This window comes from Phascolarctos cinereus, unplaced genomic scaffold (genome assembly GCF_003287225.1).
Source record: "Phascolarctos cinereus isolate Bilbo 61053 unplaced genomic scaffold, phaCin_HiC Scaffold_92;HRSCAF=631, whole genome shotgun sequence".
Taxonomy (NCBI): Eukaryota; Metazoa; Chordata; class Mammalia; order Diprotodontia; family Phascolarctidae; genus Phascolarctos; species Phascolarctos cinereus.
This window is the reverse complement of record NW_027556324.1, coordinates 41,105-47,685: the sequence shown is the minus strand read 5'-3', so window position 1 is coordinate 47,685 and position 6,581 is coordinate 41,105.

Here is a 6,581-nt window from a genome sequence, read left to right as displayed (position 1 = left end):
ACTAATGTAGTAAAACTCAACTTTTTCAAACCAGACCATGTAATTTCCAAAACATTATTGCAGATTAATTTTCATTAATTTCCACCATGTTATTTAGATGTACACCTAGCTCATTTAAAAAAAATAAATTCATAAAATTAATTGCTAGCGCATTCCCCATAGGGCAATCACTTTTTTGTGTTGGAACGGAATTTTCTCAGGTATAATAATGCCTTCTATTTGCAGGACACTCAGAGGTTCACAAAGCATTTTAGATCCATTGACTGATTTGAGCCTCACTATAATCTGTTAGTTAGTTAGTCAGTTAGGTCTTATCATCCCCATTGCATAGATGAATAAATAAACTCTAAGAGCTGAAGCTGTTTATTCACCCAACAACCAACGGAGGGACATAGGAACCACATTTAGATCTCCCCCTAAGTCCTGCATTACACCATACTGCCTGTAATGAATGGCATGAACAACAACACTGTAAAGTAGATGACCTGGAACTATTTGTACCTTAGTGGAAAGTGGCTCTACCTTAAATCATTTGCATCCTGTGTCCCCCTTAGATTTTGAGCTCATGGAGAACAGTGCCAGTGTAATGTGACTAGTGAGAGTCCAGCCTTTAAGGAGCATGTGAAATGTGCTTGGCCTCATGCAATTCCTGTCATATGAGCTGGAGTATCCTGCTTCTGAGTAGATAGTAATAGAAGCCCCTATTATGCACTTCAGAGCATGCCCAGAAACAGGCTCAACAAACACCCATGAAGGAAAATGCATCAGCCAAGGTGTACTGTTCATCCTCCTAGTGATGAGCTCTCATTGGCCAACCCATCAATTTAATAGTAGTACTCTCTGTTCAAAAATACTTTTCTCTTCTGGTTGTTAGTACATATCAAATTCCACCATTAAATAATCATTCTTATATCATCTTCTTTTAAAGTTGCATGACAAATGTCCTCACTCCAAAAGTCAAGTACATTTATAATGAAGAAAGGGGAGCATGGATTTTCTACTTACTTCTGCGCAAAATCAGAAGTATGGGAATAAATATTTTCTCATCCCTCTAAAAACATCCTCCCCCCAAAAAAAACTCTTTAAGGATGCTAATAATGATGGGCTTGTTTGTGTGTTTTTTTTGCACAATGGGTAAGATTGAAGCCATTAATATAATTTTGAAAATAATAATTTTTGTTGCCATGTACTTCCATGGACCTTCCTTTCTTCTTCTCCAAATCCCATCTCTCTTGAAAGAAGGCGTCAGTGGCACATTTGCCTTCTGAGAATTTTAAGGATTTCTTTTGTTCCACAATCTTTTCTTGAGTTTGGGATGACTCAAACACAGTCTCTTGATAAAGGTGGTGCAGCTGCTCCACCTGCAGAGTTAGCAATTGGATCTCTCACTGCAGGACTTCACTTTCTTGTGTAATGCAGCACATTATTTTACCATTTTAGGTAGTAGGGCCCTTTAAGTCATGGAAAGCAGAAATTAGTGCTTCACCTCACCCCAGACCTCTCTCCTCTTAAATGTAAACAATAGTGAAATGTACTCTTGCATAGTTCAGCACAGCCTGTACCTCCAATGCAAATGGATAAGAAAGCTTGCAATATAATTGCTTTAGATAATTATGTGTATACCAGCGACCAGGACACCTGGTCTGATTCGTGTGATCTCTGACCTGTAATAATGGGGTGCTTGGGTGCTTGTGCTTGTACGTGTCCCCAATTTCTCTCCAGTCTCAGAAACACTGTCTCTGACAACCACTCCCCAGCCCTCAGATCATGTCTCTGGAAGCCTTCCAATTCCTTAGTAAGTTCCTGTCTTGTGAGAAAGCTTTTCCTTGTTGCAGAGCATTCTGTCATCAAGACAGAGGGAGAGGAGTGCCTTGGCCAGCCCAAGGAGTTTTGTCCTTGGCCAGCCCAAGGACTCTTCCTCCTGCCAGACTCCAAAGATCCATACCTCTGTCATCTCCCTCCCTGTCTGGTATACTCCTGTACTTTCCCATCGATAGCCCCCAAAGACAGCTGCACCTTTGGATTACCTCATCAGTGTTCCTGGCATTTCTTTCCCATGCTCTTTTCCATATAAACCCTAGCTCGACCCCTGATCAGGGCTGCTTGATTTGGGCATACATACCCCTTGCAGCCACGAGCTTCAATAAATCTCCACTTTAAATTCTCACTGGGTCTTTGTCTCCCATCTGTTCTGGCACAACACCTGCAGGGAAATTACAAAAGTGAGATTTATCCCTATATCTCCTATTTGCTCTTTCCTTTCAAAGCCAAACATGCAATTCCAATCGTTATGGTCAAAGTATGGATTTTGTTATGCTGATACGATTTTCCCTTAGGTCAATCTGTTGTGTAGATCATTGGTTGGAATGAATAGGAGAAAAGAGAGACTGATGGATGGAGACAAAACACTTCAGTTTAAACATAATAATGGAAACATGCATGGAAATTTTCAGGACACCAGAAAATCCTCCACAATGAAAAGAGCTTGAATACTTCCCAAAACCAAGATTTCTATGGAATGACTCTGCAAAAAACATTCAATCCAAAAGAAACAACAACATTTGTGTGAATTGGAAGTGGAGAAAGAGAGGAAGAGACAGTTTTTGCGAGGAAGATTTCAGGGTTATGAATTATCTGCATGAGTCTATTGGTTCAACTCTTCTGATGAAATTGAACAAGTGATTGAACTTTTTTTTAAGCATCTTATTGATACCTTTTTGTTTTCTATACAATAGATAACCATCCTCTACAGGAAAAAAAGTTTGACGACCATCACATGTTCACTAGATATGCTTCCAAGTGACTTTGGGACATCTCCCTCAGAATTGACATAAGAAGCATTATTGTGTTTTTAACGACTGGAAATGTTGTGATATAAGAAACGGTAAAATTGGCTTTATAGATTGTCTTACTTCTTCTCTTGCCTTAGTGTGGCAAAAGCTCAACAACAGAAATGGACTCAAAATTTAAAAGGAGCCACAAGCATTTCCCAATTTAGGGACCAACTTAACAGAAAATTTTAAAGTGGCAACTTTTCTGCCAACGTACTCACAAACATCCAAGAGTGTTGATCAGCACTGATGTCTTGTACCCTTTATCTCACAGCTTCTTCTGTAGCTGGGACCGTGATGAGGGTGTTACTCAGAAGCGTAGTTAGGTGATGGATAAAGCTCTGGGTGGTTTTACCTTCCCAGTGAAGGGTGACTGGCATTTGCTCCCTTGTGGACATTTCCTTTTCCTTGAGAAGTGAATCATGTTGATCATCCCATTCATTGACACACTGACATCGAGTGCACTCTTTAACTCCTGGTGAAAAAAGGTGAATAGTCACTCGTTCAACACTTTTTTTTTTAATTTAAAATTTTTATTGAAGCCTCCTTCGTGCCAAATGAAGGGGCTGCACAGATCCAGACATGACACCCAGGCAAAGGTCAAGCTGCTAGAAAATCTGGTTTACCTTTAGAAGAGGATCAGCCACTTTAGGGTCATTCTAAGGATTGTTGCCTTGAATCGTCCTTCTTTTCAACTTTGCCCGGTGTCTGGGCAACCAGACAGAATCCTCCTTTTTTCCCTCTTACAGGCCCTTAAGTTGATATTGATCTCTTAGTCCTAATAAAAGTTTGGCTCCCAACTCCATTTTAGGCTCCTAAGTATTTTCTCTTCTAAAAAGTTTGGGAAATACATCTCAGAAGACAAATTAGTCAGTTGGATGGTGTGTCATAGTATAAGCAACGCAGAATTAGAAACAAGATACTGACACAATTCAAGTATCTTTCTTGGGCACAATCCTTTCTAAGCCTCCTCTTCCTGAGCTTTACAATGATAGTAATACCTGGGACTTCCTGAAGTATCTTTGTTGTAAATAACTTGGGCTATAACCTCCACCAAACCCTGCTGTACACACACATACACACACACCCCTAGAAAATAATAATGGTTCTCCTTTTTCCTCACAGTAGACCATTATCTCTATACTCCAAAACAAAAAGGAGACTCAATATATTACATAATGCTCAATCCAAAGGCATGTGCATTATGACCTGATGAAAGTCTATAATTGGTAATCAGTATGAAGATCTTAGGACAGTAACAAGCTCATGATGCAACCTTTTGTAGAATCAAGGATTTTTATAGGAGATCTTAGGAGTTCAACCTTCTCCTTTTACAGATTAGGAAACTGAGTCTCAGAGAGATGAAATAACTTGCATAAGTTCATCAAGCAAGTCAGTGGCAGGGCTGGTAGCCAGGTATCCTCCATCCTGCCAAGTGAATTTTTCACCACATCTCCAAATGTAGATACAAATGAGAAAACACCCTACCCTTCTAGGCTTTCCTATTCTGAAATTCTTTCCCTTAAGGTCCACTTTTCTTTTCCTAGCATCCCAATGCTGATATCTTTTAAAGTGCTTATCCTTTTGGCAGAAGCACTGATTTCTTCTAAATCTTTGACCTGGCTTTTCAAAGACTTCATCTGAGAGCTTTGTCTGGCACTAAGTTCTTCATAACTATCCAGCTTGGATTTCATCACTCCAGTGAAGATTCTTGTCTTAGGAGTACGTTCTGAAGTTTTCTTATCTACATAGGAAGAGAAAATATAAATATGGTGTTAGCCTTCATACCAGAAAACTTTAACAGCCTTTAATTGAAACTTTTAGAAATTCATGACTAGAGGGTACATATTTATTCAGTCATTTTTATGAAGTTTATAACTTTAATGAACCCCCGATAGTTAACTATATTTTCAAGTAACATCATGCCAACCAATGAGACTCAATATCGAGTGAAGTCATTCATGTTAACACTACTACTAATACTCCTACGAAGTGTGGACTAAATTGGTCTCAAAATTACATCTTTAATTAACAGAATCACAGAATGTCAGTTAGGAAACTCATAAGCCCATCTAGTCCAATCAATACCTGACCAAGAAATCGGTGACTCTTAACTACTTGGAGATAATTATCATTTCCTCCACCCACCTCCCTCCAAGTCATCCCTTCTCCTTCTATGGCATGATCCTGTTTGCAGTCTTCTGCATGTACATCAGTGTCGTGTATGGTGTTCCTAAAATATGGCATCTAGAACACGCTACTCCAGATTTGGACTGACCATTAACTCTGTCCTTCTGGACTCTATACCCCTCCTACTGTATCCTACAATAACGTTGACCTTTTTGGCTGTGATCACCTATGATATGGCATGCAAAATGGAATAGCTCCAATTTTTAAGGGCATTTCCTTCTGTAAGAAAAAGGAAAGAAAAGGACACATGTTTTTTTGCCCTGATCATAAGAGACAACATTTGATAAGAGACAACACTTACTTTGTGACAGGCACTATGCTATGCACTTTTCAATTATTGTCTCATTTGACCCTCCTGACAATTCTGAGAGGTTGTTTAGTGGTGTCCAAGTCTTTGTGATTGGAGTTTTCTTGGCAAAGATAATGGAGTGTTTGCCATTTCCTTCTTCAGCTCACTTTACAGAGGAGAAACTGAGGCAAACAAGTCAAGTGACTTGCCCAAGGTCACACAGCTCCTAAATGTCTGAGGATAGATTTCAGCCCTCCATCCACCATGCCACCTAACCATTCCCTCTTAAGTTTTAGAAAAGGAGAAAGAAAGAAAGAAAGAAAGAAAGAAAGAAAGAAAGAAAGAAAGAAAGAAAGAAAGGAAGAAGAAGGAAGGAAGGAAGGAAGGAAGGAAGGAAGGAAGGAAGGAGGGAGGGAGGGAGGGAGGGAGGGAGGGAGGAGGGAGGGAGGGAGGGAAGGGAAGGAAAGAAAGGATGGACGGAAGGAAAGGAAGGAAGATAAAGAATGAGAGAGAAAGAGTGAAAGGAAGGATTAATCTTGAGAGTTGATCACTTTTCTCAACCCACGTTGAAAAAGAGACATATGTTATTAGAACTTTTCTTTGGGGGAAATTTTGAAATCTCTGCTTCCTTGTGTCTCAGCAAGTGAATGAAATCCTCTAAATGAAGGAAAATTGAGCTATCCCTACATTTAGTTGGCCCTTAACTATGAAGCCTTGATCTAATTTTCCATTCCAATTCCTTTATTAGGCTGAGTGTGATCTTGAGAACTAGTAAGAGTGGAGAAAGAAAGACAAATTTGCTTTTTTACTTGACATTGTAAGAGAACATTTGCTTTATAACTAGAAAAAGGTCTGTAATATTTTGTTAGTAGACAAAATTGCATCAATTATAATCACTGTAATGCCTAACAGGAAAGATGACCTAAGGACTAGGTGCTTTGAGCCACAGATTGATACTCTAGACTGCATTCAGAGAAAGAAGGAGGGTGCCTTATTCCATCTTAAAAAGCCTAATAGAAGGGTAGTGAAATGGCACAGTGGATAGAGAACTGGCTCTGGAGTAAGGAGGACCTGAGTTCAAATCCAGCCTCAGACACATAACACTCACTAGTTGTGTGACTCTGAGCAAGTCATTTAACTGCGGTTGCCTCAGCAAAAAAAAAAAAAAGGCTAATAGGCAATTAGTGGGACGTCAAAACAACTATGTGCTCATGATACATACAAAACAGATCTTACATTAATGTTCCATCAATGTACAAAATGACATTTGG